Source organism: Equus przewalskii, chromosome 4 (assembly GCF_037783145.1).
Source record: "Equus przewalskii isolate Varuska chromosome 4, EquPr2, whole genome shotgun sequence".
Classification (NCBI taxonomy): domain Eukaryota; kingdom Metazoa; phylum Chordata; class Mammalia; order Perissodactyla; family Equidae; genus Equus; species Equus przewalskii.
In genome coordinates this window covers 35,587,415-35,601,980 of record NC_091834.1, presented here as the reverse complement: position 1 = coordinate 35,601,980, position 14,566 = coordinate 35,587,415, and the positions used below count along the sequence as shown (strand labels likewise).

Here is a 14,566-nt window from a genome sequence, read left to right as displayed (position 1 = left end):
TTTCATAAATAAGTACTGACAAGATTGGGCTCTTTCTTCTCATAACATGAGTAGGTGAAGAAAAATGCAATAAAATATGATTTAAAGGACCCAAAGGCTTTCAGTCATCTTTTTGCTTATTATATAAAAGATAATATAAAAATAGAAAAAAGTTCAAGAAAAATAATTAGTTTGTTTTTCTTCTTGGTAGGTGGTAGGGAGCCACTGGTGAGAAGATGTTCGTTAGTAAGTTTTTGCTACAAAGAATGTTTGCTGGCATCAGTGAAGAATGTTTATCTTTGCTTGCAAATGATATTGCCTGTATCATGAATAACTATGAGGAGAACACAAAAGGAAAATTCCAAAATTTAAATTTGCACATTTATTGCAGTTCCATGTTTCAAGTGTCTAATGCCTATTAATTCAGATGCCATGATTTTCTTTTCTTCTCCATGATCATTTTGACTTGGATAACTTTGGAAAAGCACTTGAAAGAAGATAAAATGTCTGTTTTATGACTACTCTGTAGATTTAGTGACTCCAGCCTTCTTTACGGCCTTGAACTTTGATAATTTCCTATCCATTCGTAACTTTAAATAACCTTAGAAAATGAACTACTCTGATGTTTCCTTTTCATTCTTTTGAGTGTGTAACTTTATCATGCTAATTGTGTATATAATAATATTGTACAATCGTCTTATGAAGACAATGGAGTGGTTGATATTATCCTGCTTTTATGGAGGAGAAATCAGAGCTGTGGAAGGATTTTATGATTTGCCAAGTGTCACCTATGGACAATTAAGTGCCATGGCCAGAACTGGGACTAAAGACTACAGTCTAGTAGAATGAGCTCAGGTTGACTAGGGGGAGGGACTTAATTGTGCTTCCAACCCTGTCCTTGATTTAGGCTCATTCCTTCTCTGGGTCTCATTTTCCTCATTTGTAAAGTGCTAGGGGTAGAAGAGGTGAGTTCTCACATCCTTCCAGCTCTGAAATTTTATGGTCATTTGATTCCCTTTGGCTTTTCTCCTAGAGTGCATTGCTTCCTTTAGCTTTTATCTGGATATACCTGGATAACATTTGGTTTGCATTTCTCCACTTCTGCTTGTGCCCTGAGATGTATTATTTTGCCTTTAAGTAGTTTTTCTGAAGAAATTCTGAAAAAAAAAAAATTTAGCCACCTAGAATACTCAGTGATTTAGAAACAGTCTGGTTGACTTTCTCATTGCTCTCTTAATATTTTATTATTGTGTTATATGGTACCGTTATTACAAATTTACCTATGCTTATGTAGTACAACTAACATGCGGAAAAAGCCATCACTATATTTTCAAATAAGGTGGTTTTCATGTCCCCAAATACTCACCATTGTTTGGCTTCATTACTAATCACTTGTGTGATTTTGGGTCTCATACTAGACTTAGTATAATGTAATGAGGGAGGGTTATCAATAACTTACCTTCCTCACAAAGATGTGGTGATCAAACAGAAAACTAGATAATAGTTACTCCCATGATTATTTTCCATTCCTGAATTTAAGGACATTAAGGTTGAAGCATTTCAAGATAAAATATGTGCTTCAAAGTCTTCAATATAATTTAAAAACAGAATTTCAATAAAGTGAGGAAATGCAAAGACTATGGACCTTTCAACTGAGTTATGAAATGCATACCAACGTTTGGACTTTTTGGAGCCCACTTCCGGACTTTTCCATGACTAAGTCTATAATTTGCTATTAAAATGTTGTGATTTCAGTTTCAGACAGTTGAGCTATAAATTGCTGAGATCTGGGATAAGTGGCCAATTATATTAGAACAAATGTCTATTGTTTTATTTGGGGAGGGGGAGAGTTCACTGTACTTCTAACTTATAGTGGTTATTTCAAATTTTCCCCCAGAAGAAAAAGTCCATGCCACGTTTGTGGAAATGGTTAAGTGACCACAGGAACGAAGAATTCGGGGATGATTGACTGCAGATCGTCATGCAGGCTTCCCCGCATGTGCATTTGAAACAGTGCTGTGTTGTCTCCAAGTTTGCTAAGGTGTAATCTGTGAGCAATTGAGGCAAAATCAAAATCAGAAACTTAGGAGAGTAACGTTGTTTTGGAATTGTCAAGCAAAAGACCTTGGTTTGGGTTGTTACGTCTGGAACCAAAATGTCACATGTGGCATACATCATTTGAAGTTTATTATTTTAACCTTAGACCTCCTTGTTGAAAATTTATGCTATTCAATGCCTTGCATCCCCGTATAAGCATTTCTAGTCTATTATACGTGAGTCTGTGCCAGCTACATGGTGGGCATGGTGAAAGCATAGCTTGGATGGCTGGAAGGCCCCCTCCATGGTTTCAGTCTTGTTGGAGCTGCCAAACCCAATGGGTTCAAGGGGGTGCTCAAAAATTGAGGCATGACACCAGGTAATTGAAACCATTCCCTACACATCTGGAAAAAACCCCAATCTACTCACACTGTCTGCTGCAAAAGAAATTATCCCATGCTATTGCCAGGAGTTGCAGGAGAGTAAAAGTGGTATCATTTTATGTTACAGAAGCATTTAGCATTTTCACAGACAGATTCAAAAGCTTGTGGTCACAAAGTGTGAAATTGTTATTAAAATTCCTCATGAAATCAACAGAACACCTATCTAGTGATTGTTCCAAGGCCTCCTTTCCTTCCATTTGTACGTTGTAGCAATGATCCCACTGATCCATTCTATTCTCCATAACAAACATATTTATTCCACTTTTCCATTCATTGATTAACTTGCCCTGGCAAGGAAATTTTTAATCATTTGTCATTCAAGGTAAGTTCACCCTCAGTGCTATGGCCTTCTTAATGCTGGCACGAGACAAATTGTCCTCTGGGATTAAGATGTAGTGAACTTGGGCTTGCTGTGGCCCCGATAAAAGAGATAGGGGTGATCACAGGGAGTGTGTATTTTTGCTTTTAAATATAAACAAAGATTTATAAATTGAGTATTTGATATCATTCCTTGTGCAGAATTTGAATCTTCCACACGCAGTTCAAAATTTACTTGCCAGCAATGGATTTATGTGTCCTTCAAAGTTTTATATCCCTTTTGGTGATAATAATAATAATACAGTGTTCTACTGTTTCTGAAGTGCTTTCATTGTCATGTTTATTCTTGCAGTATTAGCTTATGAGGCAGATAGGGTAAGAATTAGGCTCAGAGAAGTTAAGTGGCTTACCCAAGGTCACATGGCTTGTAAGAATAGGGCTAGCTCTTGAACCGGTCTTAGGACTCCAATCCTGTCTTCTTTTCATTAGAGTTTGGTGCCTCTTATGTTTCTTATGTCTTCTTCTCACCAAAGAAAATTTTATTTTGGACAAGTGTTCAAAGCAGTTTTGATGGAATGCATTCAAATGCTGTTTACATGGAGCTGACAGCATGGAAATGTGCAGCTTCTCAATCAAGGCAGTGCTTGTTATCTTGGAATCCTGGGACTGCCGAAGATCAGTATGAAGTGGTTTCATCCTTCTCTACTTTTCTAAGCACAGCAATTTGCTTGTACTTCTGCTATAGTATATATTTCTGTCTTATATTATAGGTAGTTATTTACATGTATATTTCTAAATCTCAACTGTAAGCTCCTACCCAGTTACCATGATATTCATTGTTGTATGCTCCACTGCACTTTGTCCAATGTCTTGCGGGAATTAAATGTTCAATGAATGTTTATTAAAAGGAATTAAAGAGGATATAGGAGAGTTTGAAGAGTTCAGATGTACTTCTCTATACTATCTATATCAGTGTTGTGTGAAATAACTTTCTGCAATGATGGAAATGCTTCATATTTGGTCTGTCTACCACAAAAGCCTCTAGTGGCTAGTGTGACTAGGGAGTGGAATTTTCAATTTTATTCAATTTAAAGTAATTTAAATTTAAATAGCTGCATGTTGTTGATGGTTACCATATTAGACAGCACAGCTCTAAATTTTCATATATTTGAACTTTGTCAGATCCCTAAAATCTGATTGTATTTAGGTCCTTCCATACACTGATGGTTCTCGCTATGTTTTTGATGAGGTTGCACAGCCAACCTCGGGCAAGGTGATGAAGGGATGCACAGAGACTTTCTTTTGCAGGTAAGGGAGGAGGCCCTCTCTGCTCCTTGAGCCTCTGGGGAGGAGGGTGCCTGTTCCGGAGTGTTTTCTGGGAAGCAGAAGTGCCTTGTCTTTTGGAGTTGCAAAGCATTGGAGGGGGGGGGCTCTAGAAGGTGACACAGTGGAAGATTTCTCAGTTCTTGAGACTCAGTGATATTCAGTCTGGGCCTGTAGGAAAGAAAAGTTTCATCATTTCCTAAGAAAAGCAAATCTGCAGTCAGAAGAAAGAGGAGGACAGGCAACTAACATTTGTTAAATAGATTTCCTCACACAGTCTGATAGGTGTTGCAGTGGGTAAGAATCTTTAGGCTCTGTGTCTCTCCTTAACACAGAAGGCTGTATACATCACCCATAATGTAAATTATGCATTTCTTCTAGTGGTGAAACTTCTAAATTCCTACTCTGAATTTGTCAGCTTGGAGTTAATAAAAAATTTCTCTCTCTCCTCCTTTCCCCCCCAGATAGCAGTAGCAGAAACTGCCCAGTGTTGACAAAAATAATCCATAACCAATATATAAATGAAAATTTGGGAGAGTTTATTCTGAGCTAAAATCTGAGGACCATGGCCCAGGGCCTTTCTTCCCAAAGGAAGAAAGGGCACCAAAGAAGTGAAGTGTACAGAGTGGTTATATACCCCCAAACAGGTTGTTTCACATATGATTGAAATGTTCCTCCCACAGTAGTCACAAGATTGCCCTGTCGGCACAGCACTCGATGGACACAGCAGGTAGAGGGCGTAGCAGGAGGCAAGTCTATTGTCTCGAGCTGGGTGGTCACAGGTGAGCGCAATTGGTTCTCAGCCTAAGAAAAGATGCTAAATCCTTAAGGAAATGCCGAGGTTGGGAGGGGGAGGGAAGTTGCACCTTTATTTCAAAGGCCTTTGTTCTTGCCATAGGGAATATCTAAAGCAGATATACAATGCATGCTCAACGGCCTCTGTCAGGCACTTTTGGAAAGACAAGGTCAGGCCGAATTAGGTTTACACCGAATGGCTTCCTCATATACTCCAATATAGCCTATTACTTGCCATTTTTATTTGTCACCAGGAAAAGAGAAATGCTGTTCACGCAGTGAGGACCCCTCTGATCTCAGCAGCTTCTAAGAACCCCCATTCCTTATACTGTGGCTTCTGCTAATTCCTCTGGGGAAGGCAAAAAGTTAAACAGAGAGAGAGGCAGGAGTGAAATGGCAGCCAAATGGGAGAGTCCAAGTGGGTCCTTGAATAGATGTCTATGTGTTATTATGTGATGCTGGGCACAAGTCCTTTCTTAGGATGTAAACAATGTTATAAAAGCAGATTTTTGAGATCCTTGTGCTCTACTAGAAGTAAAACAAATATTTAGAAATGAAAATGGGTGCATTATTAACATTGATGTACTCATGGGTAACTGTAAAAGCTACTATAAATGAATCCTAAATTTCAGCATTGTAGAGTGAAGGATTGGCATCATTATTTGTGAAGGGACTCAAGAGTATCTATTGTGATTCAAAGAGCAGGATCTGCCCCAAGGAGCTCACTCTCTAAGGCTGACAAAAACAGTAGATATTAATATTCTGTATTGTATATGAAACTAACACTTAAAAGTATGTTCTTCCTCTTTAAAAAATATGTTCAGATTAACATTTTAACTTTCTTTCCTTTTCTGGGAGAGGTGAGAGGTAAGAATTATTCGTCTCCTTAGACATAAGACAAAAGGAAAGTGCAGAGAGAGAAGTGACCTGGCTAAGCTTACAGAGCAATCATGTCTCTATCTACTTTGGCATTTCAATAGGGAACTTCAAAGCAGGAGCCACCAAACTGGCCTTTCTCCTCAGGAGTAAGACGACAGCTCCAATCTCTTAGTGGGTGTAAGGAAACTTGTGTATATAAAATACATATGTGTGCAAAGGATGAAAAGAGACCCCAGTCTGGTAAGGCTGATGGAGAGAAGACAAATGACTTGTGACCTGATTCTGATTCCCCAAACTATTTTTTTTTAAATAAATTTTTTGTTTTGGCATAATTTTAAGTGTATGGAAAAGTTGTAAGGATAGTTCCCAGATAATCTTCATCCATTTTCCCTTGATATTAACCTTTTATGGTTGATTTCTTGAATTTTGCAATAATTTTATATGCATGAGTGCCCTTAAACAGTGCCTTGTCTACAAGTGGGTTTGATGAGGATTTTTAGGCTGCTTAATTTTAAAACGGCTTATGATGAGGATTTTTAGGCTGGTTAGTTTTAAAACTACAGATGAGATTCAGGCTCCAAGGAGTGAAATTTGCTTGTCCCTTTATTGGGAAAGATTTACATTTCTAAGGAAAACCTCTATCTGTGAAGATGCTTCCCTCTCTGTACCAGGAAGAAGAAGAGAGATGACCTTATCCCTAGAAACTCTTAATGGGGAAGGCAAGAACTTAAGTTGGTTGCTGTCTGGCAATCTCATGTAACTGATTTAGGGTGGTGGCTTCTGACCTTTACTTAATCCGATTTGATTCTTGTCTAAAAGTCATGGGATCACCCAACGACCAGACCCCACCTGCACTGATACCATTTTAACTTTTATTCATGTTCTTTCCTTTGTCTTGTAAAGAAATGACTCACATACCCATGCCTTATAAAATTAGCCCTAACCCTCAACTTGGGGCAGCAGCAGGAGCTCTGTCTGCCCATGGGTCCTGTCCCCACGCACCAGCTCTGCCTGCCCATGGGTCCTGTCCCCATGCCAGCGGAGGCAGCAGCAGCAGCGGCAGCAGAAGCAGCAGCAGAGGCAGCAGAAGTGGCAGCAGCAACATGCCAGCAGCAGCCCTGCCTGCCCATGGGTCCTGTCCTCCTGCCAGTGGCGGCGGCAGCAGCTCCCCATGCCAGCAGCATCTCTGACTGCCCGGGCCCTGTCCCCACGCAGAAGCTCTGACTGCCCATGGATCCTGTCCCCTTGCAGGCAGCAGAAGCTCTGACTGCCCATGGGTCCTGTCCCCATGCTATTCTATTCTCTAAATAAAAGAGCACTACTGCCAGATCTTAAGAGTCTAAGAAATCTTTCTTTCGACTCCTTGGCTCACCGACCCCGCATCAGGTTTGTTTCTATCACTTTCCTAAAATGTTTTCCACCACTTTGCTGCTAAGGTAGAATAATCTACATATCTAATAAGGATTTGACAGTTCAGCACTGAAAATTTCAGTTATAAAGTCAGTGGAGAATTTAGCCACAGCTACCATTGCTGGAGAAAAGGGAAGGAAGAAGAATATTTGGTAAGTGTGACAAGAGAAATAACTTTGAAATAAGGGAGAGCCTTATCAGGTAGCTCTCAGGCTGGAAGGTACTTTTTCTTCTCAGGAACCATTGATTCTTTGTAGCGATACTGAGATGACAGAATTTTACAAACAGCACTTTATAAAATAAGCATTGAAGGAGAGCTGCATTTCCCAAAATTCTTGGATTTATTCAGTAGTAAATAGGAACAGAATTAACTAGGACTACAAAAATTTAATCGATAATGATGCTCAACTTTAAAGTTGGAACTTTGAGCAATTGCAGACTGAGTGAGAAATTTCTGCAGTGCTTACAAGGAAGTGAATCATAGGTTAGTGGAGGATACGGAAGTACATGGGGCCCATGAAGATCAGTATGCCACAGAGAAGTGCCGTTGATGAAGAACACTTGGTAAGGACTAAGCCAGGTTTCTCCAGTCATTCAGTGAGGAGGGATTGACATTTAATATTGGACTAATACTACAGTTATATTTGTTTATTATTTGAGTTTGTTAAATTTGCATTTATGCTTAAGTATACTATAGAAGGAACTATATGAAATTTCCAATATTTGACTATTTTTGATCCACAAAAATGGCACTTTCATGTCATACCTAATACTAGCAAACTGTATGTGGTTAATTCCAAAAATTTTCACTTGGTTTCACCTTATATATATATATTTTTTTGAGGAAGATTAGCTCTGAGTTAACATTTGCCACCAGTTCTCCTTTTTTTTTTGCTGAGGAAGACTGGCCCTGAGCTAACATCCATGCCCATCTTCCTCTATTTCACGTGGGATGCCTGCCACAGCATGGCATGACAAGTTGTGTGTAGGTCCACGCCCAGGATCCAAACCAGTGAACCCCGGGCCACTGAAGTGGGACATGTGAACTTAACTGCTGCACCACTGGGCCGGCCCCTCACCTTATAGTTTTCTTCTTTTTTTGAACTTGGAAGTGAAGAACAGCTATTTGAACCAGGAAAACCTGACTGACATTTGCTATGAAAATGCCTAGAATGTGCAGACAGATGAGCAGAACTCTTGACAAAATGCACCTGTCCTGTGTGCCAGATATTGCATAATTGCATTGTAACTGCGTTATACTTTCTTCCCAGGATTAAGTTGGTTCTGTGTATTTAGATGTGTGATTTTTACAGATTTAGCAGTACATACTCACCATTTTTCCCCCCCAGGTCTCTAAGAAGGTATAGCTGAAAATGGTTGTTTATCATCATATTTAATTTTCAACCATAAGGTGGCATCATATCACATTTTATGCCAAAGCAGCAGGCTGTTTTTCTGTTCAGTGAAATGACTAATGCTCTGCGCATGTCTTTAAGTTAGTGTAACACATTATTGAATTTTGAAGTTTATAAACAAATATTAGAAGCTGGCATCTTCGTACAGGGGTTTGACATTTTTTTCTTATATTTGATCTTTTTGTATTATGGCTGAGAAGTTAGTAATAGAATAGTCTATTTCTATATTAACTGACACTATGTTTTATCTCATTAAAATATGTAAGGCAGTTTCTTGCATATATAGAAGCTTCTCAAAAATATTCATTGCATGATAAAATTAAAATATTCCTTTAATGGGCCTTACCCTCAGGAATTCATTTTCTCTTTTGTCAAGTTGAATTTACAGCACACTTTTATTGCTATGACCCATTTCTTACCAGAATAAGAAGCTTATTTTCAAGAAGTTAAACCCAACTGAACACATTTAATTTCCCTACTACCCTTTAAAAATACGTTATTATTATTTTTTTAGCATGCCACTTTTCTTTGCTTGATTAGAAATGTCCAGGACTTGCAAGTTACATAAATGTGCTGGTTTACTTTCTCTAGTTGCTTGATTGAAAATTCTGGTTTATTTTTGAAAAGCTGAGTAAAAATTTTGCTTCATTTTTCTCTGCAGAAACATTTTGTACCTTTGTAGAAAACATAGTAAACGTTTTCCATATAAAACCTCCCTTTCTTCAGATGAAGTGATTTTGTCGTTGGAACTCTTTGTTTATAGTTATGTGGGAAGTTGGTGCCACTTGGTCTACAGGGAACACTCCCGCAAGGTGTGTTGCAGGGCACCTTAGAGTCCAGTTAGGAATTTGGAGATTGCAATATTAAGAATTTGGTCTCAACATTTCTCTAGTTGTGGACCACTTGGAGCACTTAATTCTCCTACTGACTGGCTATGAGGCCAAAGCAACAGATTAAAAAGTGAAAAATTATTAACCATTAAAAAGCAACAACTCTATATTGTATCACTAGCTAGAATGATGTTTGTATTAAATTCTTAAAATGATTTCATGAATTGAGGTTTGGCTGTAATCTAGATATTGAATCTCCTTTTTTTTTTCCCCCCTTGGTGGACCTTTGCTTTAAAAATAAATGAATTGTATTTTTCTCTGCTATAAATAATGTAGGCTTTTTATCCTTAATATTTTCCTCTCAGTGCCAAAGTGAAAAGTCAAGGTTAAATAAAGTGAAAAGTTGAAGTGGAACAAGCAGGGTGGTGTGAAATAGAGTAAGGGGGTAGTCCAAGGAAGAAGGTTCAGGAAGGCATGTCTGAGAAGATGATCTTGGTTTAAGTTGAAGCATGAGTCAGAGCCAGCCCTCTAAATTTGGCCTTGATTTGAGCGGGTAGAGGATGGGATGGTAGTGACCACAGAGAACATTCCAGAAAGTGACTAGCCTATGTAAAGGCTCTATATTGGGAAGGAGCTTAGCATGTAAGAGAGAGATGAGGACTGTGTGGCTAGAGCATAGGGGCAGGGAGAGGGTGCTGGGACTGTGGTAAGGTGAGGTGGAGAGGTAGGCTAGTGCCATGGTAAGGACTTTGGATCCTTTAAAAGCAGTGGGAAGCAAGTGAAGAGTTTTAACTAGGGAAATTACCTGAGCTTATTTACATTTTAAAAAGATCACTCTGGTTCAACAATAGTGGAATAGATAAATAAGTTGTGGTATATTCATACAATGGAATGTTCTATAGCATGGAGAATGGATGATTTGTTGCTACACACAATACCATGAAACAACCTGCCAACTCAAATATGGTATTGAGTGAGAAAAGCCAAATGCAAAAAAGGACGTATTGTATGAGTCCATTTATGTGAATATTCTGTTTCTCAAACTGGGCATTGATTACATGGATATGTTCAGTTTGTGAAAATTCATCAAGTTGTACATTCATGATTTGTGCACTTTTGTGTATGTATGTTAAATTTAAATAAAAAGTTAAAAAATGGTTACTTTGGCTGCAGAAGAAAGAATCAGTTATAGAAGAGAGTGGAAGCAGGGGTACCAGTTAGAAGGCTATTGCAATTTTCCAGGTGAAAGATGATGACTTCAACTAGGGTGGCGGTAGAAATGGGGAGAAGTGGGTAGGTTCTGGGTCTAATATGTATTATAGTACAGTTTTAAGTATTATATGGAAACATGAAATTGTTAATATTTGACCACTTTTGGTCTTCAAAAGTGACAATCTTTCCTTGTGATGTTAAGATAAAAACTTAGGGTTTTACTTGAGAACAGATACTGAGTTAGAGTGATTCCCTTCCATTCAAATAACTATATTACTTTCTCTATAATGAATTATTTATAGTTTTTTTCTACTTTCCCTATACTAAAATTCATGTATCAAAACTAGGAGTAATTCTTAATGTAACTGACTATTTAATTAACATACTGGTATTATGTCCTACTTTGCTGTAAAGATTGTGAAAACAGGTAAAACCTGTTTTGTTTTCAAAGTCGAGAGTTAAGTGTTTGTGCCTTCATATACAGTATAAATTGCATTTTAGCATATGGATGTTAAACAGCAGGTTTATCAGCTTCTTTTCCTCCCAGAACTAAGGTAGTTTTTGTGTCTATTTAGGAAGCCTTTTGTGGGTTGTCAGATTTCTGAAGCGAAGCATGGGATCAAGAGGCCCCTGACTGGTGTAGCAGGGGTTCTTTACATTGTGAGCACTGAGGGTCTTAACTAGGCTGCTGAGATGTACAAAGAAAGCTGTACAGTGAATTCTAACCCTGTAGCCCTTTCTATTGTAACTGAATCTTCAGATTCATATCCATCAAATTGACATGTGATAGTCTAAGGAGAAAACAACCTTGGAAATGGTCTATTAAAAGTAATTTACTCTCTCATCTATCACATTCTCAAATGGTCTACATTTGAGCAAAGCAGTGGGAGTATAATACCCATATTCTGAAAGCTGAGAGGGTCTAGGGAAAGGTATTTTAATTTTATTCTTTTTCTCTCAACATGCATATTTTGTCACACAAACATATATAAAGTAAAAGTGGAAGAGGCAGATGACATTTGATATATATATATATATATTTTTTTTTTTTTAACAGCTTTGAATTCATTTCCTCATATCAGAAAAGCAGCCTCCTGGTTATTATTAGATTTTCAGAATGTACAGATGGAAAATAGTTAACGGAAATCACCCCAACTAGATTTATTTTACATGGTGCTTCACTGAGTATGGAAGTCATCTAGAAGGTTCTAATTTTTTCCCTGGAGACCATCACAAAACACGGCCCCCAGAAGAGGGGTAGGATGGGTGGAGGAAACAATCTGCAAATGTTTGCTTGAAAGATGACCTTTCCTGCCTAGTTATGGAATGAAATCGATACTGACCTCCAGATTTGTTGACCTGTTCGTGAGATGGAAACTAAAATGTGAAAAAAATGAAAGTTTTCCCTGATGATAGATTTTTTTTCCTCCTTCAGATGCAGCTAGTGTGAATAATCTAGTGACTAGAAAGATCTTCAGACCTCTATATAGTGCTGAAGAATATCAAGTTGAGAAAGGGCATGCTTTCTCTATATCATTGTGCCTTAATCTTCTTAGATTTTTCTACAAAGAAATCATATTAATCAAATCTCCTTTCTGCTATGTGAAAGGTGCAGGCTGACTAATGCTTGACTTTGGGTGAAATTGGATATGGAAGAAAATCCTGACTTGAAACAATACCAGACTTTCCATAATCCTGTGTTGCTGGAGTCTTAGTTCAGGACTGTAATTTCCAGCTCAGGTTCTGTGAAATCCCAGAGTCCTGCCAGTGAGCTCAAGAAGTACTGCACACTTTTTAGAGGCAAAACAAAATCAAAAACCCCCCAAAACAAAAACCAATGTAAAACAAAAACAAAACACCAATTTATTTATTTATTTATTTATTTATTTATTGCGGTAACATTGGTTTATAACATATAAATTTCAGGTGTACATTGTTATATATTTTGATTTCTATGTGGATTACATCATGTTCACTACCCAAAGACTAATTACAATCCATCACCAAACACGTGTACTTTTGCCTTCCTCCCTCCCCCCTTCTTCCCCTCTGGTAACCACCAATCTAATCTCTGTTTCTATGTGAGTGTTTGTCATTGTTTTTACCTTCTGCTTCTGAGTGAGATCATATGGTATTTGACTTTCTCCCTCTGACTTATTTCATTTAACATAATACCCTCAAGGTCCATCCATGTTGTCACAAATGGCCAGATTTCATCATTTCTTATGGCTGAGTAGTATTCCATTGTGTATATACCACTTCTTCTTTATCCATTCATCCCTTGAGGGCCACCAGGTTGCTTCCAAGTTTTGGCTATTGTGAATAATGCTATGATGAACATAGGGGTGCATGTATCTTTATGCATTCGTGTTTTCATGTTCTTTGAATAAATACCCAGCAGTGGGATAGCTGGATCATTTAAATGTATTTAAACATAGGAAGAAATATTTGCTTTGAAAATGTTTAGGAGTAGGTTTTACATATGTATCTTCAAATCAAAGAGCAGCAATTCTATGTTGCAAGGACAAAAAGGCAGAAACTGCTATTCATCTGGTTCATAAACTTTGCTGGTTATAATAATAAAATGTGTCTAAAATGTAAGCTGATTTTTAAAAAACTTAATTCAGAATGTATATATCTAAAATATGGTTGCTTTTTCAAAATGCTTTTCTTGGGAAGCTATCTACTTATTTCAAAATTTCCTCTGTTAAAATATTTTTGGAACGCCTTGGAAACTTTTTACTTTTGAGTCTGTAGCATATCTCTTTGAATATCTTTTGGGTGGAGGCTGAATTTTTGGAAAAATATGAAGTTGTTAAGAATAGAGAGCCCAGAAATAAACCCATACATATATGGTCAACTGATCTTAGACAAGGCTGCCAAGCATACAGAGTGGGGAAAGGATAGTCTCTTCAATAAACGGTATTAGGAAAAGTGAAATCCACATGCAAAAGAATGAAATTGCATTCTTATTTTACACAATACACAAAAGTTAATTCAAAATGGATTAAAGACTTAAATGTAAGACCTAAAGCCATAAAACCCCTAGAAGAAAACGTAGGAGAAAAGTTTCTTGACACTGGTCTTGGCAATAATTTTTTGGATATGATGCCAAAAGCATAGGCAACAAAAGCAAAAATAGACAAGTGGGACTACTTCAAACTGAAAAGCTTCTGTACAGCAAAGGAAACAATCAACAAAACAAAAAGGTAATCTTTCAAATGGGAGAAAATATTTGCAAACCGTCTATCTGGTAAGAGGTTAATATTTAAAAAATATAAGCAACTCATACAACTCAATAATAAAAAAACAAGTAACCCAAATTAAAAATTGGGCGTAAGTACTGAATAAACATTTTTCCAAAGAAGACATACAAATGGCCAACAGATATATGAAAAAATGCTCAACATCACTAATCATCAGGGAAATGCAAATCAAAACCACAGTGAAATACTACCTTACATTTGTTAGAATGGCTTCATTAAGAAGACAAGAAATAACAAGTGTTGAAGATAAGGAGAAAAGGGAAATCTTGAACACTGTTGGTGGGAAGGTAAATTGGTGTAACCACTATTGGAAAAGAGTATGAAGTTTCCTTAAAAAAAATAAAAAAGAGAGCTAACATATGATCCAGCGATTTGACTTGTGGGTATATATTCAAAGGAATTGAAATCAGGATCTTGAAGAGCTATCTCACTCTCATGTTCATTGCAGCATTATTTAATATGCCAAGACATAGAAGCAACTTAAATGTTCATCAACCAATGAATAGAGAAGACGTGATGTAAATAGGCAAACAAATAAAGGAGTAGTATTCAGCCACGAGAAAGAAGAATATCCTGCTATTTGCAACAAGATGGATGAACCTGGAGGATATTATGCTAAGTGAAATAAGCCAGACACAGAAGGATAAATACTACATGAT

General features: G+C 37.5%; 1 protein-coding gene across 8 annotated transcripts in view; it reads left to right on the top strand.

Moving 5' to 3' along the window:
* MTERF1 (mitochondrial transcription termination factor 1) overlaps nt 1–14,566 on the top strand; it is a 152,367-nt gene that overhangs the window by 98,571 nt on the left and 39,230 nt on the right. For 2 of the 8 annotated variants that reach the window (XR_011539496.1, XR_011539497.1), the window contains exons 5-7: nt 3,985–4,085; nt 4,784–4,882; nt 6,678–7,103. The exons of 5 other annotated variants lie outside the window; for them this stretch is intronic. The gene's annotated coding sequence lies outside the window, so the exon portion shown is untranslated. Of the gene's footprint in view, nt 1–1,876; nt 3,708–3,984; nt 4,086–4,783; nt 4,883–6,677; nt 7,104–14,566 lie in introns of those variants that run through there. One more of the 8 variants, XR_011539498.1, reaches the window with a different exon arrangement.